Source organism: Sturnus vulgaris, chromosome 13 (assembly GCF_052056855.1).
Source record: "Sturnus vulgaris isolate bStuVul1 chromosome 13, bStuVul1.hap1, whole genome shotgun sequence".
In the NCBI taxonomy this organism is placed as follows: domain Eukaryota; kingdom Metazoa; phylum Chordata; class Aves; order Passeriformes; family Sturnidae; genus Sturnus; species Sturnus vulgaris.
In genome coordinates, this window is record NC_142255.1 from 9,444,829 (window position 1) to 9,466,120 (window position 21,292).

The following is a 21,292-nucleotide window of genomic DNA, read 5'->3' on the forward strand; positions in this document are numbered from 1 at the left end:
GAGAGATTAAGAGCCTATGCTGATAAAATAATAATACAATTGGAATGAAGTATCACTGTAAAGTGTCAGTCATCTCCAGTTTAAATAAACATAATCAATCACTTCAGTATGACATTTTCTTCATCAAGTAGGCAGCAATGTGTTGTTCTTAATTACATCCAGACTTGTAATGTAGGAAAACTAATGATTGAGGGTTTAGAATTGCTATTAATGCTTAGAAGGACTTATTAGGATAAAGGGTTTAAAACCTTCTTGTTTTCATATGGGTCGATATTTGTGGTCTTCTGCCAGCGTCTTACACTTGCATTACAAATGTTACAGTGTTCATCCATTTTCAGGACAATGATGAAGTAGAACATGCATTGTTTTGTGGGCTTTCAACAGTTAAGAACTGAAACATAAAGCAGGATGATGAATGTATGGCTGTCTGACTATTAACTACTATAAAAGGCATAAACTAGATGAAGAATTTTGCAGAAATAAATTTTATTTCTCACTTGCTCACTTGCAGCATAACAAACAATTACGTTAAGTAAAAATTAATCTTAAGTAATCACTAGTTTAGAATACAAAAATAATATGTTTTAGGATTGTGCCACTTGTTGGCCATAAGGGGTAGGTAAATCATTATTAAACTGTCAATTTTCTGATAAATTAAGCCTGTTTTCTATTCACGAAATATCCAAGCAGACTTAGAACGTTCATAATTATTTGAAAACAGCTTCCTTCCCTCTGTATTGATTGTAAGTATTTGCTTTATTTAGAAACTATGTTTTGCTCATAACACATTATGATAAGAGTTATGGTAAAACTCACTTATTTTCCTCTGCTGGCAGAAGACTGAAACCTTTTACACTAATGAGGAATAAAATTATTGCTACAGACAACCATATTCCTCTCAAAGTTCCCCATTCCTTTCTGAAATACAAAATGAAAAATACCTACTCCCCAATATATTTGGAGCCAAAACTGACATCTGCACTCCTGGCAAAACAAATATGTCAAACTTCAGGTACAAAAACGTTTCAGAACTGACCAGAAGACTTGCAGATAATTCATCAGTCTTGCTGCTAGCTCCATAGGGCTTATTAAAGTATCCACTGAGGTAATCTAAACTTTACTTTCCGAGAAATCTTTGCAAACAGAGCCTCTGGAGCAGCTCGTGGCCTGATCAAGGGTGTCTTGGAGATGGCCAAAGTGCTGCAGAGATCTTTGGCAAAGGCTGTGTTTGGAGCAGCAGCATGTGGCACTTATCCCATCGTGACACATGCAAAAATGGCTGGTTTGGAATAGTTTGTCCTTGTGCCTTTTTGAGTGAAATCTTGCCCACAGTTGCTTTTGGAGCTCAGCGCAAAATTCTAATGAAAAATTGAGAGTCTGGAGCCTGCCTTTAAATATTTGTGCATCTGTCCCCTTGACTTAGTAGCCTTTGAAACTCTATCCTTTCTTGAAATGCAAAGCAGACTTTATTACTGAGATAAGCAGATAAATTCTCGCAGCAAAGACTTGCAGAGAAAATACTGTGTGTTTTAGCATTACCAAAAGCTCTAAAAGATTTCCGAACCAATGGAGAAGTTAATAAATACAGCTCCACAAAGTTATAGCTGCCTCTTCAATCTGCAAACTGACACCTTTCACTCAGAGCAGTAGTGGAGATGCAGTGTAAATAAGTTTATGCTCAGTCCTGCATTCCATGGTGGCTGAGAGCTGGAGCTGTGCCTCAGACAAAACAGGTGGGGGGTGAGGGAGTCAGCTTTTGATCTGCACGAAGCAGAAGAGCAGCAATAGCAATCTGTCAGCGTTAATTGTAAGTGTCATTAGAAACATTGCATCCTGTGTCTGCATTAGGTGGGGAATGGCCCGGTGTGGAAATACCAACTGGAAATGTGGTGAGACTATTGAGACACGGGGGAGGAACAATGCTGGCAGCGAGGGCATCAGAAAAGCTACTTGAAATCTGGATTAATCTTATTTTCTGACCCAACTAATTAAAAAAAAAAATAAAGTAAAATCCAGGGTTTTAATATGTAATTAATGGGAATGATTAATGTTTTCAGAATAGTGATTGTTTCTATTACATGTTCATACAGATCTGGAAAAAGTCAGGGTCATGTTACTGTAATATCAAAATGAGAAGTCATTCTTTGTTAGAGATTCTAAACAGAATCCTTGAAGGGAGGCATATTGCATGTTGCAGGGATAGCTGGCAGAGCAGAGATTAAGGAGGAAATTCCAACTCAGCTGACTTTATTGTCAAAGCTCTCAGTGATTTCAAGGTGGCCGAGATTTCAGCCTGTGTATTTCAGTGTCCTGAGGAACACCTCAGACTGTTATCACGAAATTGATGGTGGTGTTCTTATGTCCTGTTGGGGAGGGAAGGCTACAGACATAATTGATTTTATTTGTGTTTATGTGATAAGTGTGTATTGTATAGATGAGTAATTACTAAGACTAAGCAATTTTTCTTTGTTTCTTACACGAATGTTTATTTTTCTGTGCATGAGTGGGAGTGCAGAATTCAAAGCAGAAGTGAAATTAAATAAAAAAAGGACATGATTTGACTGCAATCATAGTAAAAACACATTGTCATTTATAAGCAAAGCATCTCTGGGCCATTTGTATTGATATTCATTACTAAAGTGGAGTTGATATGGTAGTATAACAATATATAACAATATATAACAATATATACACTCAAGCTCGTGCTTATTTTGAAAACAGCCAATAAAAAATAATGGAGCAGTAAAAAAGTATTTTTCTTGGTTAAAGAATTTTATAATAACAGTACTTGTAAGTGGGTTTGTCTGGTTTTGTGGTGTTTGGGAATGTTGGATAATGTGGAGGCATTTTATTTAGGAAAACTTCCCTCTTTACCAGAAATAATTCTAAAAGCTACAAACAGACACCTGCCTGCAACACATCCAGAAAATCTTATCAATATTCTTTATTTATCGTACCTAGGGCTCTTGTATGTGTTGTGCATGAGTTTAGAGTGAGAACTGCAGCGTTCCTCCCCAGGCCTGGAGGCTGCAGGGGCCAGGCAGTGCCTGCTGTGGTGTCTGCTGGAGCTGGGCTCACTCCAGGGGTTTTGCTTGTCAGCACAGGAAGGTATCACCACAGAACACAGACCTCCAAAATTCTCTTTCCTCAGGTGTTTTTCAGAAACTACTTAATGTAAATCAACAAGGCTTTAAATCACTATAACTTTTAAAAATTACTCACAGAGGTGTCTGACCTCTGGCCAGCCCCTTGACTGGCATTTGAGAGATAATGCAGAAGCCAGGTTGGAATTTGAACTCTGAGCTATCATCTCATCGTAGTTTGGTATTGCTACGATAGCACAGAAAAAGGAAATAATGTTAGAAAAACAGGAATTGGAAATCAGAATGCACTGAAACATGTGAAGCATAATTTGTAAGTAGTATTGTGGGTTTTTCTCTCCCTTCTGGCTGTATTCACACCCGATAAAGCAAATGCCATATGGGAGGATCAGCAGTGACTCACACGCATTGTACAGAGCTGGTTTGCCAGTGCCAGATGATGTATTTGCTATTTATGTAGTCAACAGACAGTTCTAGGAAGCTTCTAAAGTGGTTCAGAGACAAAGAATGATTTGTCACTGACAATCAGTGTCTTATGTAGCAGCTTCAGAGCTGGGGCAAATGGACTAATCTCGTTAATTCCTTTCTGAGTCTTAATAGTTTGTCTGGAAAGTATAAACTATTCTTACACATTAAGACCCTGGAAAAAATAAACCAAACACTAGAATTAGTTTTTTTGTGTTAAAAGCATACAAAAAATGATCATTAGGAGAGGCTGGCAATTCAGATGTCAGCACAAAAATTCAAGCTTCAAATTAATTAAAAATTTACAAAAATTTGTATTCAAATATTATTATTTGAACCCACCTTCCACCACCTGCATAATTGCTCAGATAACCAAGAACAGTCTAGAACTTAATACCTGTTAAAATCATGTACAGAACCACAAAAATAAATCAACAAAAAGCCAAAAACAAACCGGGCAAAACCAAAATATATATTTATATTGTTTCCATGAAGTAGAGATACTTATTTATGATGTCTATAGATTTTTGAAACTTAAACTTTCAATGGTTTTATGAATTTAAAATGTTCACATTTTCAATCACTACAGTTGGTAGTTTTTTCTATTGTGTCTAATTTGCATCTTTAATGCTTGAACGATAATTCACTGCTTTTAGAGAAAGTTCATAATTTCTCTGCCTGTCATTCTCACTTTTCAGACATGGTGTTTTCAAAAATTGCACAGTAAGGAAAAATGTGGGAAAAAAGAGTAAGTTTTAATTTTTGGTGTGTTCACAGAAACCTTTTGGACAGATCTGGTCAGATTGTTAATCTTCACTGGTTATTGCTTTTAAGTACTAGAAAAATGAAGCTTGTCCCTGTGTCTTGGAGAAAAATCACCCTCAAATCTTTTTGGCTGTCACTCTTGTTCTGCTAGGTGAAACAGCTTTTTTTTGCTTTTCACATGCTTGTATTTCAGTCTTCTCAGAGGGGTTTATGAGAAGCCAGAATGTGTGATGAGTAGTTGGCTGGTAAAAGAGAAGAAAGAAAAACTCTAAGTCTTGCTTTAAATCTTGAGAACTTAGAAGTTTTCTGTCTCAGAATAGTCAATGCCAAACCAACATTTTACTTTGCAAGTAGTGTGCTTACGGACCTCTTCTGAAATGAAAAACTTTATCTGAGGAAGATCAGTGTAGTAACTGGGGGAAAAAAAGTACCCAAAACCTAAAGATTCAGGTTTCAATTCAGCTTATTAAAAAATAAATTAGTAGAGATTGGAATGTCCTCTTTTCTAAATGTAATGGTTGATTTTGGAAATCTTGAAACATTACAACTTTTGTGAAAGACTTAAAAATCCTATAGCAGTCAGTGGGACTGACCTAAATTTGTTCAAGTGTCAACTCTGGTAGGTAAAAAAAAAACCAACTGTTTTTATTGTCTTATACCTCTTCAGAAATTCCTCCCTAAATAAGATACCCTAACAGCTGACTGGTCAACCTGAAACTGTTTTTCTTATAAAAACCTGCAAGTTTCTTTGCTTCTTCAGAGTGATCTGATTTTTCTAGTTGTATGTGTTGAAGGTGAGGATTCAAGATGAGGATTCACCCTGAAACAGAAACCTCATAACTGTGAAGTTCTCCCCTTTGTGTGCCCTTGCCCTTGTTAGGCACTTGATACATATATCTGAGTGCCACAGGTGAGTTCCTCAAGAGCAACTGAGAACTTTCAGTGTTGTTTTTTTCTTTTGAGAAATCAATTATCAAAGCTTCTTGGGATGCTGCCCTGTTCTGTCCAACTGGGAAAACTAATTTCCACAGCAAACTATGTGTCTGCTGATCTTCATTACATATTGGAAAGAGACTGCAAGAGATGCTGCTTTTTAGGTGGATTGAACTTGTCTTTAATTTCTTGGGTTTTCTTCTTTTGTTGCTGTGTAATGATAGACCTTGCCTAAAATGATGAAATGCTGGTTCCTGGCCAAAAATTTAAAGCGACAAGTGTATTTTCCACTAAGGAAGTTGATATTAGCTCATTACCATTTCACAGCTGAAATAACACAGTGAAGCCAATGTGAATCAAGTGTTCCCAGGGGGCTAATTTCCTTCCAGTGATTGGAGAGTGATGAAAACAAAGGGTAAGAGGTCAGACTGCACCTAATTTCACAAAGTGCCCTATTGGTGGGGAGAGTATCTGAGATCAAAAGACCATCATCAAAATGTAATCTATACAGACTTTGTCTGTGATAAACAGTGAAATCAGCCATTATAGCAATATTACCATTCATTATTTTAATGCAGCTAATGATTTTCCCCCCATGACCTTTTTTTGCCCTCTACCCAAAATCCATACTTGTATTGTTACATTTCTATTGATATTTGAATTGATGAGCAGTTGCTTTGCAGCTGAACTGACAACATGCACTGTCACCAGAGTCAGCACCACTGGGGTGTCTGGCTGATAAACACTGGGATTGTCTTCACATTTCGGCTTCCCCAATAAAGCTCTTCCTCCTAAAGCCTAGGCCCTCTCTGTCATACAGCATTTTTGGTACATTTCCGCAGCTGCTCAAATGCCTCTGATATCAGAGGAAAAAAAAATAATTAAAGCCTAAAATTCAGCACAACAGATGCACAAATGAATGTTGGGATGAATATAGCACGGGCTCAGAAGTTAACTGTCATCACTCCCCATTGCATTTTCTCTCCTCCATGTGCTGTGCACCTGTGGCTTGCAGACAATGGCTTTGATTGCACTATAGAAAACTGGCAAGCAAGTTAAAGCTGCTGCTGCCTGTTGCTGTGTCTTTGTTCTCTCCTGTGAGCTCCTTGTAAGATTCTCTCCTGATTTTTTTATTACTATCATTTTTATATTACCTCTGTGTGGTCTTTTAATTATTATATTCATGCCCATTGCTGCCACTTTTAAGGTACTCTAAATGTAGTGAAGAGGAAAAACAAGGTTAAATGAAGGCAATGTGGATTTTAGGCAGAAGAAAACATGTATTCAGCAATCTGTGAAGTACACAAATACAGGACCAGTGTTGTACTGACTTGAGTCCACCAGGCAGCAGAAATAAATTAATGGCAGACTATCCCCTCCTCCAGATCCTATCATCCAAATTAAGTGAACACCTGCACTAAATAAAATTGAACTGAACTGGTGTGAATATCTGATTCTGGGCTTGATTTACTGCTCCAATACTCCAGTTTTATGCTGGCATAAATTCCCTTTAAACTAATAGAGTTACATGGTTATGAATTGGGAGTAATGTGGTTGTGAATTAAGTAGTTCAGGTTCTTTCCTCTGATGTCAAGGCTTGTTTGCTTTGGAGGCTCAATACAAATTCCACTTTACATCCTTTCTGATAGAACACAGAGTTGGAGAAATACAGGTGACTGGCAGACTGCATAAATTAGGAGAAAAGTTTTTAGTGAAATTTTCCATTGCTTTGTTTCTCTAGATTCTTGCACCCATAGCAGGTTTGGGTTAGGAGGGGCTTTAAAGATGCTCTCATCGCAACGCCCCTAGCAAGGACAGGAACACAATGCTTTGTGTCACAAGATTTTTCAGGTTTGTAGTGGGGTTTAATGTCTAGGGGAAGCTCAGTTCCTCTAACAGCTCTTCACCAAAGGACTCTGTGGATCCCCTGCACCAGAAAACAGCACAGTTGTGATGTGATGGTTCCAGTGGAAGGGCTGGCTGGGGCCTCTTGTGTCCTCATGCAGCCATTTGTACACAGCCCTTTTTGTGGACCTGATGCCTGGGGTTTTAGCTTTTATATTTTTCATAAAATATATGAATATATGCTGTTTAGTGTATAACTCTGAAACTTCATATTAGTTGTTAGTAAGGTCTCTTCACATGATAGTTAGGCAAAACAATTCCTTTCTAGATAGAGAATCAAGGACAACTGGTACTCAAAAAGCAGAAACAATGGCAAGGCAAAGGGGGCCAGCCAAGGGGCTGAGACTTCACAGCCTGGGGATGTGGTTGGATAATTGACCCCAATGTGTAGATGAACCAAAACTTCTAAAAGTGTAAAAACTCGTGCCCAGCATCCATCTTGGATTTGATTTGGGTGTAGCCCTGTCCAGGCTCTTGCAGTGCCCAAGGTGTATCCTTTCAATAAATACCTGTTTTATTCCTTTTCCTCTATCTAGTCTCTGTTCCAGGTCAGCCTTTCCAGGCAACAGACCATGATCCCAGATTACAAAGGGATTTGCACAGACTTCAGTACAAAATTAAAGCCATAGAGCATGGAGAGTGTTTGCAGCACTGCACCCATAGCTCCCACACTCTTCCTCAGCTTGCCTGGGTTTGATGTGCTGGAGAGCCCAGGACACTCTGTGGGAGAGAAAAGCCCATCTTGGACTCATTAGCTCTAAGATGTTAAGAGAGCTTGGGGTAATTCTTTTATAAGAACTCTTTTGTCCATCCTAATGATGAATTGTGTAATTTTCATTGTTGTCATATCCAGCCTAGCCACTTGATCTATAGTAGTTATACTATTTTCCTATATTTTCTTCCCTATAATAAAGCTAAGTGTGTTTTAAAGAGACAAGGTTTAAAAATAGGGCAGTGTGAAAGATGCAAGCAGATACAGAAAGAGGCATGCAGCTGCAAGTAAAAATGCCACCAAATAAATAAGCTGAGACCCTGCCCCCAGTCCCTTGTCTCCTAGGGCTTAGCCTCAGACCTTTTGAGGACTTCCATGGACAGGCATTGGGTTAAGCCCTTAATTCTTTATTTTAAACTTGAACTGACCCAGAGGGTTGTTTAGTTTTTCAGGAAATCTGTGTGGTTTTTCATTTTCCTTTTTCCTTCCAGATGCTGGGTAAATAATTTCTTCTTTTCTGGATTATCAAGACTACCTTATCCTCTCATTGAGTCATATGTTTATCGATGATTTCTCTATTTATTATAAGTTGCACACTATCCTCAACAATTTGTAGAAAGATAATACTTAGTTCTGAAAAAACCAAAAAAACTCTCATTTCATTTCGTATTTCACTGTTCTGCTATAGTTTCCACTCCAATTTACTTTTTTTTAAGCTACCTGCTCTATTATTAATTTAAAAGTTCTCCAGCAAATTCTTGCTGTACTAGTGTAGGGAAAATTTTACTAAACCATCCTGTCAGTAGCATTGAGCTTTTATTGATATTTCAGATGCTGGTAGACAGAATGCTGCAATAATCCGTCTGCCATGTCTCAGTGATCTTCTATTCAGAATTCCTCTTTTCCACACATATTTCTGCTCTATGTGCAGGTTTCTGTCAGTGCCTGTCCAATCAGACACAATGAATTTGTAGGGTGAAAGATACTTTTCCTACAAATGTTATCTTTGTCCCTACATCCCCAAATTTGTGTCCCATATTTGAAAGGCTTTAGAATTCTTCCTTTGAAATATAAAAAGTGTCTTGGTAAGATACATGTAAAAGGGCTTGAAGTTTTTAATGTGGAAAATTAAATGTGAGATTGGGAAAAGTCAATTGAAAATTCAAACTTGAAGTAGAAATAGCATCAGCTGAATAGAATATATAATAAAGTAATAAAAATTATTTGACTTTCAGTTTTTAATACTTTGAAAGAAATTAAGATTTTGCTTGAAACAGATTTCATTTTTAATAAAAAATATATTAAAATAAAGAGTTATATTTTTTACTTTATTGTGTGCACACACAAATTTTAAGCATTCCAAAACTTAAAAAAAATATTTAGACTTGCTTTTGAGCTTTTCAAACAGATTCTCTAAAAATAGTAGATCACCCTTAGCTATTCATGCTATTGATGAAGCTGGTATTAAAGGAATAAAGAATACAAGTATTGCACCCAGATTTGTGCAAAGGAGTGGTCAGAAGCATGGCAGAGTCATTGACCATGGTGTTAAGTCAGAAGATTTTTAAAATACCAACATGTTACCAAAGTGCTAAATGTGAGCAGCAAATATTATGAAGGCCATCTGACCTCTAATGAATGAGTTTAATGGGGTAAATAAATAATTGCACAAGGTTTTGCTAGTCAGTCAGAGATGTTGGGAGCTGTAGAGACTGCACACTTTCAAAGACAGCTTTCATTTGTTCTCGGGTTCACCAGTTGTTTGTTCCAGTTGCTGTGCGTATTTTTTCTTAAATTGTCTTCTTCCATTTACTTCTGCATTTGCTTTTCATCCTCCAGCTGTTACAGTCCTTGCTTTAGTCCTCTTCAAGGAGTCTTAAGTTAGGCAGTGACAGCTGCTCCCTCCTCGTTGGAGCTGTTTGGGATCAGGGAAAGGTTCCTTTTGCTGTCTGGGCAGCTCTGGCTTTCCTGCCAGGCACTTTGGCCTCTTTCAGCCTCTTTGGCTCTTATGGCTGTACTAGGGAGGAGCAAAGGGAATATGATTTCCAGAGCCAAGCTGGGAACTGTAGCAGGAAAATGTGTGCCTGTGTGCACAGACATGCCAGTGTAAGATGGCTCTGACTTTGTATCCAGGCATTTTATTTGTCTGTGAGACTGAGTTTTATAAGTCAGTCTCAATATTGGGCTGTATTGGCTGTATAATTTTAATAACTAAGCAAAGCATACAGAGTATAAAGCTCATAATCAAACTTCTGTTCTTGCCAACATCAGAGTTTTTCTGAGTGCAGAATAGTAGGAAGTAGTTATAGAGCTCCTTTATTCATTAACAGAAATAATTGGGGTCATCTGTGTATCAGCAGTATTCTTTCATCTAGTGAATAATTATGTACAAGTGAATTTGAAATGACCTAATTCTTTAACACATACTTCTCACATAGATGGTTATGTGTGCTGGCTCGGGAACTCAGGTAGCTGCAGCAATCTGCCATGGAGATGGGCATTTGGGCTTGAAATGTTACCAAAATCAAGGTGTGATCTGTGAGCAGTGGCTGAAGGCTGGAATGGTGTCCCTTGTGGGATTTTAGTAGTGCACATGTAATGGAGCAGCTTTTTTTGCTACTCTTCGTATGTTCTTTCTTGTCCATAACTAAAGGACCTTACTGCTGAGAACTGTCAGTCCTGGACTTGCTAAGCACCAGTTTACAGATAAACTTTTTTTTTTCTCCTAAAGAAAGAGAAGTAGTGACCATAATGGAAATTTCATCATTGTGTAGCAAGTATTTAGAGTTTTAATTTCAAGATACTGATTTAATGAAAATTGGCTCCTGCTGCTGGGAACTTGTTAAGAGGCCCTCCTTCTTGACTGCAGGTGGGTTTTAACTTGCTGGTTTCAAAGCAGGCACTAATACAGACTGTCAATTTCTACTTAAAAGGAGATTGTTATCAGCCCCCTTGATACTTTCTGCCTGACAGCTAAACTTCTTCCTCAAAGAGGTTAGATATACATAACTAAGCAGTAAATACCCCAATGACACATCACAGTGCTTTACAAAAAATGGCAAAGAGAAGGAAAGGCTTAATCACTATACACTGAAAATTTTTTCCTTGAGCTGCATATTTTTGTTCCAGACAGAATGTCCAGGGAAGTGAACCAAGGAAATGTCACATAAGTTGCAATCTGCAGAAGACAATGCCTTGGTTTGACGTAGCTGAAAAAAATGCAGCTCTCAGCCTTGAAGATGTTGCTTTTGCCTGACTAACACATCAGCAAAGTTGGAAGATGGGCTCCTGTTGTGATTTAACCCCAACTAAGCCCCATACTCCTTTCTTCCCTCCCATGCAATGGGGTAGAGAATTGGAAGGGTAAGAATAAAAAACCTTGTGGGTTGAGATAAAACCAGTTTTTATAGGTAAAGGAATGGCCACTCCCAGATGCAAAGGAAAACAAGAAATTCGCTCACCACTTCCCATGGGCAGTCAAGTGTTCAGCATCCCTGAGAGAGCAGGGCCCCATCACACCTGAGGGTGGCACAGAAACACAAAAACCATCACTGAGCATCCCTCTTCCTCCTCCTCCCCAGCTTTACACACCAGGCACGGCACCACAGGGTTTGGGACATCCCCTGGGGCAGCTGGGATCTGCTGTCCTGCCTGGTCCCCTCCCAGCTTCTTGTGCACCCCCAGCCTCCTCAGAGCTGGGCTGAGGAGCAGGAAAGGCCTTGGCTCTGGGCAAGCTCTGCTCAACAGGAACTAAAACATCCCTGTGTCCTCAGCACTGTTCCCAGCACAAATAGCACAGCCCTTTATTGGCTACTGGGGTGAAAAAAACCTCTACACCAGCCAAAACCAGCACAGCCTCCATCGACAAAACTGGTTTCTTTATTCCTATTTTAAAAATGTGAACAGGTTTCTGTGAACAATATGACACTATTAGAAGGCAAATTAATCAGGAAAAGACTAGATTCATTTATAGGAAATTCCAGCTTTGTTTTCCAGCACTTTGAAAATGTAGGTGGATGACTTGAGGCAGTGTGCTAATCCAGTCACAGTGCAGATGGGAAAGATATCCTGTGCTGCTTTAGACCTTGAAGTTATTTGATTTAGGCTCCTTCTATTGTCAGTGGAAAGGCATAGGCTTCTCACATATTTCTTCTCTTCTAGTAGTAGGATAATACTGGTAAGATTTTTTCACCCACCCTTTGCTAATTATAATGATAGACTTTGTTAAATGTTGCTTCCTTGCCCTATGGAACTTTAATGTTTGCTGTGATTTTTAGATGATACCATAATACCAGAAATGAAAATGGTCTTTGGCTGGTAGAGTTTTTATGGTATTTTAATAGTTCTGTAGTGTCAGTGGTGTCAGACCAGAGATTTCTCTCAAGGTTCACATGTTGGCACATTTTCACTGGGGGTGTTGGTCATGCCCAGTTCTGTACTTACCTGTGTTCTACATACCATGATCTGCAGAGGCACAGCAAGAAAACATCCCAGCTTTTCTTGCTTAAGATACCAGCATGAGCTGAATCTTGCTGTTCACATGGTGAGCCTTCTGCCCTCCTCCCCGCTCAGTTTCAATTTATAGTAAATTCATGAAATTTAAGACCACATAGAGCCTTTGAAGAATGACTTTTAACCTGCTTATTAAGTTAGAATCTAATTTTGTCTAAAATGGCATTTCACAATCTCATAGTGTTCCTGAGAGACTCACATCTCAGTCTAATGTTTTACATTAATACCTATGTTTTTCATAATTGTAGAACACCATTCTGTGCACTTCTGGTGAAATATCATAATTATATGGACATCCTCAATGAACATAATTTTTTTTCAAAGCCATGTGAGCCATCCTCATTGTCATCTATGTGGGATGGCTCCCTATGAGGTTCACATGGCCCCTTCACTTCCCAGTTTTGAAACAATACAGCAAAGATTCATTTGTTGCTCACACACTGTCTAATCCTTTCCCAACTGGCAGGAAAAATAATGATTCTTTATTCCTTTTGAACCTTTTCTAATTCTGTAAGCTTTAACTTAATTTCAAAATGTGTAGATGGCTTTAAAATATTGCAAAGTCATGTTCATCTAATCCCAGAACAAACAAGTTTAAAAAATTCATATGCCTGCACTAGTAGAATATAATCCTTACAATATAAGTGTTGCTCTGCTTAGAAAATAGAGTGGGCATGTAACATCTCTAAACTAAGTTAGCTATTCAGGAAAAGGCAACCTTTGCAATCTTGTAAGCTGTATGAAAATGAGAAATGCCGAACCAAGAGGCAATCTATGTTCACACATCATGTTGTTCTTAATCACATTTTTCTTAAATATGCATAGATATCTTTTGTATTTAAAGCTGCTACTTTTGTTTATTCATGCCAGATTCATATGACATTAGGCAATAATTTGCTGAAGCACTGGCATATATTTTATTGCAAAACTGCAATCATGCTTGTCAATTATAAAACTGATTGCATTATATGTCCAAGTTACTTTTGCTTCATATAATTTGAAAGAAAAAGAGGGTCCCTAAATCTTTCTGCAGCAGAATAGCTGAAAAAAATATTTCAATTATTCATTAGTCACACTAAGATTAATAGCACCTGGTCATTGACAAAACTCTGTCCTGTAACAACGTGCAATTGTTCATTACTGAAAAGGATGCAATTCTGAGAAACCCATCACTTGATTAATAAAACTTTGTGTGTCTTGAATCCAAGTTAGCAAGTTTCTTCTTGGTTCCTTAAAACCCTCACAATGTGATAAAAATATTTTACTGTGTATGTTGGGAATGATGCAATCACTCCAAAGAGAGGATCATTGTCCAGGTCATTCCAAATGACTAATGTACATGTTCTGTCATGTGCTTTCTGCTGTGCTAGAGAGAAAAATCCTGTTTATAATTTTTTTCTGGATATTTTCAGTTAATTTATTTGAGAAGATTTACCTATTGTTCTTATTCCTTCAGTCTTACTATACAAGGCTCACAGCAGTGAACATTGAAACTTTGAGCTTTGTAATGTGAATTCTCCAGAGCAGCGTGAACATTCCCAGTAAAAACCTGGGAATGTTTATTCTGTGAGACTGAATTCCCCAGAAGGCACTGTCAAGGTTTGCTACAAGGCATCAGAGTTCTGGGCTCAGGATTGAATGTTGTTTGTGCCAGGTCTCAGGCTATGGCTTTTTGGTTAGGCAGCGAGTGGAATGAGGCAGATTCTGCTAATGGAGGCAGCAGATGGGAAGGGGAGAAGAAAACACTCCTGAGGAAAGCCAGCAGCAAAAATAGTCCCTACTTAAATTTGCTGTACTTATGCAGTAGATTAGTGGGCAAAGTTCAGAGTACAACACAGAGGAAAGATTTGCAATGCAGAACACCCAGGTAACATATGTCAGAAGTGTCTCTAAAGTTGTATGGCTCTAGAATAGTCTTGTGAAAAACTGAAGCTTAAATTACTAGGAAAACCCTTGTTGTTCCATTCTGATCTGTACCAGACCTAGAAAAGCAGCTGGAAGTGAATCAGATGTTGCCTTTCTTGGGCTCACCTATAGGTAACTTAGAATATATGAACTGTATTTTAAATTGCAGTTTTGTCTCTCAGAGAAGAGGCAGAGGATAATGGGAGGGATATCTGAAACTTTCTTGAAGACTTACTGAGGAAAATATTTGAAGAGATGGATGTTAATATGTTGAACTCATACCCCATGTCATTAATTCCTCCGTAGTGTTTAGCATTACCCAATCCTGTAGAAAGGGAAAACAGGCACTGGTAGGGATTTGGAACTGGAACTGGGATAGATCCTACTGGTTTGAGAAAATATAATTGTTTATGGCAGTGGTTTCTGTATTGTAACTAGCTGTTCCTTCCCAACCTCACATGGGGTTTTTCAGAAATGATGGGTTTTGTATTAACCAGCAGGAGAACACCTGAGATGGCTTGTACTAAATGTGTTCCTTTTCTCAGGAGATCGATCCACAAGATAAAGAATAAAAAGGGAAACAAAAAACTCGCAGCTGTACATTTTTTGATGTGAAAGTTTCACAGAGAAACTTGAGGAGAGGACTCTTGCTCTGTATCTTGGGTCAGCTGCAGATGAGTACTTGGCTACATCTTCCTAGAGACTGAAAAAGGAAGAGACAGTTCTGAGTGGTTATTATACACATGTTTACACAATGTGTGGAAATTATTCTTGCAGTCTCATCTTTCCTACTGCTACCTTGCTGTTGGCAAAGCAGATGTTTCTCACAGGGTATTGCTTGGCTGTTTGCAAACAGCTTCTCCCAGAGACATTCCCAGGAGCACGTAGGTTGCTTGAACAGTGGTGTCCCTCTCCAGAAGTCCTTGGCTCCTTTTGTGACCCTAATTCTTTCACATCTGATTTGAAAGTGTCATTTATCCTGAGTGCCTGTCTGGCTTAATGATGATAATTAGCTCTTCAACATGAGTTTCTTTATTTAAAAGTATTTAAAATTATTTATTTAATTTCTATTATTTCTACAGAGATATCTATAGCAGTAATGTCTAGTAACTGGCAACATGAGCTTCACTGCAACATGAGCTTCACTACATCATCAACAGAAAAATATTCACTATATATTAGGAGGAAGCTTCTTTTGTGGACCTAAAGTGATAGAAAACTGAGGGCATGTTATATCATTATACCAAGATAGTACTATTAAAAGAGGGAAGTTAAAATTTAAATACTATTTCATGAAATGTATTAAAATTCTTAGGCTTTGGGGAAGTAGGACAGGATTTATCATTATTATCTAGATGAAAAATAATTTGAACTTTCTCTGTGTACTGGGAATTTCAGGTTTTAGCTGGCCTTTTAGCAGGAGATCTGGATTCTTTTCAAGTTTCATCACTTTTACAACATCCTGTTTAATGTCCTGCTTTCCCTCTGTCCAAGATCAGGATAATATCTCATTGTCTTGCTGGCACAGTGAGACATTTACTAGGATGGTGAGATATTTTACTAAGATAGTGAGCAATTAGGTGTGACAAATTAAGCTCTGCAAGTACCTCGAGTTTCTCATGTGAAAGCTCCTATTGAAATATGGGCATTGTTTTTTCTGAACAGGTGGGATAGAAGACTGCTTGAATTTTGAAGCTCTTTAGGAAGAAAAAACAATTCTTAACAGCACCTTTTCTATCAGCTACTTGTTAGAAAGCCTGGAACAATAGCCATATTATGGATTTTCTGTAGGACTCCTGACTTTAAGGCTGTATCATGCGATTTCAACCTTCTGTTCTTGCTGTGTTCAGTCTCAGAAATAATGGCCTCTGTACTGTTTCCCTAAAGTCTGTATTAGAACAAAGTGTAATAACATCAGTGCTCAATTCAGAAGGTGGTAAGGCATCAGTGCCTGCAGCATTATTCACAGTATGAGCACTATATCTGGTGCTGACTGGCTGCTACTATATCACAAAGTGACAGCAAACTTGCTCGACTATGGTTGATCTAAAAAAGCTCTCTTGAGCAGAGTCCTACAAGAAAGCACAGAAAATTGTGGTTTGTGACTTGTATTAACCCAGTTTTGCTTGATGATCTACATAACTAAATACTGTATCAGTTACTTTTAGGAGACAAAATATTTATTGTTAAAATTTTCTCACCTATTCTGAAGAAGTATCAGGAGATGGGGTTACAGAATCTTTTCAAGACATCTTAGTTCCCAAAAGAGCTCATGGAATAGGACTCCACTTACCAACTGCTCTTTTGCATATATGGCATAATGCAAAGATCAGACACACAATCAAGGCTGCACTGAGATCCTTAGCCAGATACAAAGCTGAGACCTACTACAGTTGACACAAATACATATTTATGACAAGCCCATTCTTGATCGTTCAGAGTTTGTCCTTTTAAAGTATCACAAGGCTTCCCCAGGTATCTCCCATGAAATCAGTAGAGTCTGACATTGATTTTCACAGGATCAGAGCAGGCACACATTATAAAGACTGTTTCATTCTGGTTCTGAAGGAGTTGTTCTAAAGTAGAGTGCATTTATCTTCCCCTGTATGACTCTGCAGCCTCAAAGCCTCTCCATTTTTTAGACTTGTGTGTGGAAGAGGAATTGGAGACAAGGTTTAGCAGACCTCAGGAAAGTTCCTGGTGATTACTGTAAATTTTGGGCTTTATTCAGGATGATACATTCTTAGCATTACTGTGAGAACTGTCTCTGTGCTTTAGAGCAATGCAGTCTGCTTAAGATTGTGTCTGGTTCCTCAACATTGTTCCAGCATCCATCAAAACTCCTTTTGATTCTATATATTTACATTGAATTTGGCCCATGAACAAATCTACTGTTTTCTAAAACATATTTAAGGGTTTATGTTCCAAGGTGGCAAGGAGATAAGCCCTGATTCCTGATTTAATTCATTAGCTGGAGGGTGCCTTCAGCCACACTGATAAACAAATATCAGACCATGTAGAACTGGATCCCTTTCTGCCTTGTTTTTTTCATTGGGACTATGGTAGAATCAAATCTAAATGATCCAGTGCAAATCAATTCATAACTGAAGTCCATCAAAATTACTTGAAACCTTGGACCTGGAGTACAAGAGGTGGGATGTGGTTTGGCATGGCTGAGGAATGAGGGAGCTGTTAAGGAGAACTAAGAAGCAGCTGGAGGAGCTATAGGAATGTTTTCTGTCTTACACAAGTTAATTGAACAAGTTTATAGAAACCTTTTTCTTCAGTAGGAAAAAAACCTCAAATACTCTAAAAAATGACATTTCTAATTTCTTTCAGTAAGAAACAATTGCTTCTGTGTGTGTTCATGTCCCAGTAGTCCCAAAGTCTCTATAGACAGCCAGAAGATTTATATTTGAGTGAAAGCCAGTGCATCACACACAGGAGCTTGCAAAAGTACAGTAAACATCCTTCAAACAAATTCTCATGTGCCCTGACTACAAAGTAAATGAAAAGCAATACACAGGGTTGGAAAGAAACCACATTTCTAGGTTGGTTTCAATAGACTCTTAGTTTTCCCAGTGTATTAGTACTCACTCCGAGTCTCCTGCATCCTGCTTTCTCCCCCACAACACAGCTGAGCTGCACTTTGTCTACCACTGTGACATTTTATGGAAAACCAGCATATCAAGGTTTATCTTTAAAACAGAAAAAATAAGAACTGTTGGTACTTGTGTGAGGTCTGGTTAATTTAATATCTTAAAATGTAGTCAATAGAGACATAAAAATAACATTTTCTTGCCATGCTGAAGAAGCAGGAAAGAAAGTAGACTAAAGCAGAGTCCAGGGTGAGTTTAAATATGCTGAGCTCTATCGTGGCATTGATTTTTGAACAGAAATCTCCATCGAGTTCAGTGGGAATTTCTGCTTAAAAATCAATGGTGCAAAATAACACCCTCAGATTAAGATAAAAAGATGGAGGATGATACTTAATTGGTGCCTTCTTGTCAGGATGGGTTTCCCCTATAGATGGAGTTGCTGCTCTTTCCATTAAACAATAGTAAAATCTGAAGGAACTTCTGTGCAAGATGATTGTTATTCTATACTTATTCTTACTGCAAATCTTAGCATATATTAGATTTCATTAGTTTAATTAAAACAAACACAGAGACATATTAAAATACTAATTTTTATTTTTTGTTTCAGATTTGGGGTAATGTCACAAATCTCTTTTGGGAGCTAGAGTGTCCTGCCTGGGCAGAGTGGGGCATAAGAGCATAGCCCATGCAGAAACACTCTAAACACCTGATTGACTGAGGAAAAAGCTCAGACTTTTTCTGTGGTGTTTTCTGCAATTAGAGTCACTTGATACCCTTTAGTGACTATATATTGGGATCTGTAGGAAGGCAGCCCAGATGGGGAGATAAAGCACGGTGTCACTGCCTCACTGTGTCCTTTCAGGAAAGGGATGGCAGTGGCTGAAAACTCTGTCCCCTTCTCCTGAGACAAGGTCTGCTGCCTTCTCCTTGGAGGAATGCAGGGCTGCTTCTTAGGAGGGCACCTTTCATGTAAAGAAGAAAGATGGCCACAGCATACATTTTAAGAAAGCTAATTGCAGCTATTGTTGTTAAGGAGTAGATTAGATGATGAAAGGTCTTTCTAAAAATTCTACAGTCAAAGAGGGAAAATAGGTCATATTTGAAGAAAAAAGTTCCTGTAAATGACTGACAAGAAATGAGATACGAGCCAACAGTAGAGTTATGACTTTTTGCCTATTCTTATCTGCTTGTGATTAAGAAAGCAGTGGTGTTTTGAATTAGAGCTGTAATTCATCTTATTGGTCCACAGGCCAAACAAGAAGTTTGGTGACATATTGCCATTACAAGAAGCAGTTCTGGGCATTGCTCAGAAACAAATATATTGTGGTAATGAGAACTTACAGATTCTGAGAAAAAATTTGACTGGAGGTAAAAAAAAGTTCTGGTACTACTGTATAATCTAGTGTAATCTAACTACTCTTGACTTTAAAAAAACACAGCAAAATACTGTTTTCCTGAAAAGAAATTACAACAAATTTGGTAGAAGTCATGCAGTTGTTATCATCCAGTGATGGACATTTTGAGACAAATTCACTGATTCTTGCATAGCCTAGTCCAATCTACTCAGGGTTTATTTCCATTAGAAATATCAATATTTTTTCCTGAAAAGAAAACATATCACATAAAAATGTATCTTTCTGTCTCTGATTTCTGTTACTTGAATTTAAAAATTCAAATTTTTTATTTCTTGAAAAGATAGGGGGAAGAAATCACTGTTTACGTAAAACTTAAGAAAAATTAAGCATAGGTAAAAATAAAGGTTTTCTATTTTTTCTTTCAGTCTTATCTGTACTTTCATGCTTGAAAGCACATGTAGGGTGAATATATAATTTAATTTATTGATACCAAGAAATGCAGATACTTTTTTGCTCTGTATGTACTGCAGGGACAAGTTGTTCTAGTCTTTGGCTCTGTGGTTTAGTTTACATTGTGTGCCATGTTTTCTGTGATTTGTTTCTAACTGGTAATTGAAAAGGAACTCATTTGATGGGAAAAAAATGACTTCTTAACTATGCTTTTGACATGGGCTCTGATGCATCCCAGTTTAGCCTGTGAGGTGACTATTATTTGGCAGGTCTGCATATTGCTCAGCAGTGGCTGATGCAGCTGTGCCCATTTGGCACACAGGTTTTTAATTTTATAATTGGTAGCTGGCCAATAACCACCAGTTCTGTACGTTTTTCTTGCAAACTGGTGGGGAAGGAGTGACCCAGGGCTTGTGTATATGCAAAGAACATGCAACAGTGCTGGGACTGTGTTCATCCCAGTGATGCCTTCAGGATTACAGTGGGGGAGCAGATATGCAGTCAGGGAATAGGCAGCTGTAAGGGTTGGAACACTCGCCTGAGTTCTCTGTGTCCTCCTGTAAAGGATTGCAGTGTTTGGCTTCTAGCAGCTGACTGCAATTTCTTCCAGTTGAAGAAAATGCAAGATACAATAGCACATATGTGGGGTTTTAGTTTTTCTCAAGGTCCTTTGACAAACCAGATGTTTTCCAAATAGTTTCCTTGTGAAATTGCACAAAATTTCAAGAACAGAGGATTTGTGTACTTTTGGAAGTATAGTAGAAGAAACTGAATAGGGCCAAGGCTATATTGTGATATTATCCAAAAAATGTGTTCTAGATCTGGTGTTTAGGACTTTGTCAGTCAGTGCTGGAGATTGCCAACTTCTGTCCATAACAGGTCCTTAGAATGTGGTATAGACATTACTGAGTTTTTTCTGTGCTTCTGTAGACAAAAAAAAATTCTCATATCCTCTGAATAGAGACATCTTTTCATCTTGGTGAATATCTCAGCAGGGCATCATTACTGACAGGAGCATGCATTGGACATCAGGAGACATTTCTGCATGGAAAGGGTTGTTAAACATGAGAATGTGGTGGACTCACTGTCTCTGGAGGTTTTCAGGAAAAGACTAGATATGGCACTCAGTGCTGTGGTCCAGTTGACAGTGCTGGTGATCAGTTAGTCAGAGGTTGGACTTGATGATCTCAGAGGTCTTTTCCAACTTAAATGATTCTGTGAGTATGAAAAAGAGAAAAAAGTTACTTATGCAAGGCAGTTTGTTGCTCTCAGATGAGATGTGATGACTTGAAGTGTGTCTGAGACTGCCTTACTCCAAAAGTGAGGGTAGGCAGTCCCTGTGTGCCAGAAGAAGGAACACAACTGTGTTGTGGCACAAAATCTTCATCAAAAGATTTGATGAGTTGTCAGTAAGAGGCAAAGAGTCAAAATCTAGAGATCTGGCTACCCCATCTGTCTGCTGCAGTTTGTGTGTTAGACAAAGATATATATCCTTTATGTTTCTAAGGTTGAGTGCTGATTATCTTGTGATTGTTATTTATTGCTATTGTCAGGGTGGATTAATGTCTGAGGGTGCAGCATCTTTTATAA

The 21,292-nt window shown here is 38.2% G+C and overlaps 2 long non-coding RNA genes across 4 annotated transcripts in view; one reads left to right on the forward strand and one right to left on the reverse strand.

Annotated features, from left to right (window-relative positions):
• LOC148222235 (uncharacterized) overlaps positions 1 to 21,292 on the forward strand; it is a 320,157-nt gene that overhangs the window by 68,244 nt on the left and 230,621 nt on the right. The window lies entirely within an intron of this gene.
• The window catches only part of LOC148222236 (uncharacterized), a 48,243-nt gene that overhangs the window by 4,434 nt on the left and 22,517 nt on the right, over positions 1 to 21,292 (reverse strand). The window contains exons 2-3 of the long non-coding RNA XR_015806628.1: positions 20,788 to 20,917; positions 11,343 to 11,400 (exon numbers count right to left, since the gene is read on the reverse strand). This is a non-coding gene — a long non-coding RNA (uncharacterized LOC148222236). The remainder of the gene's footprint in view (positions 1 to 11,342; positions 11,401 to 20,787; positions 20,918 to 21,292) is intronic.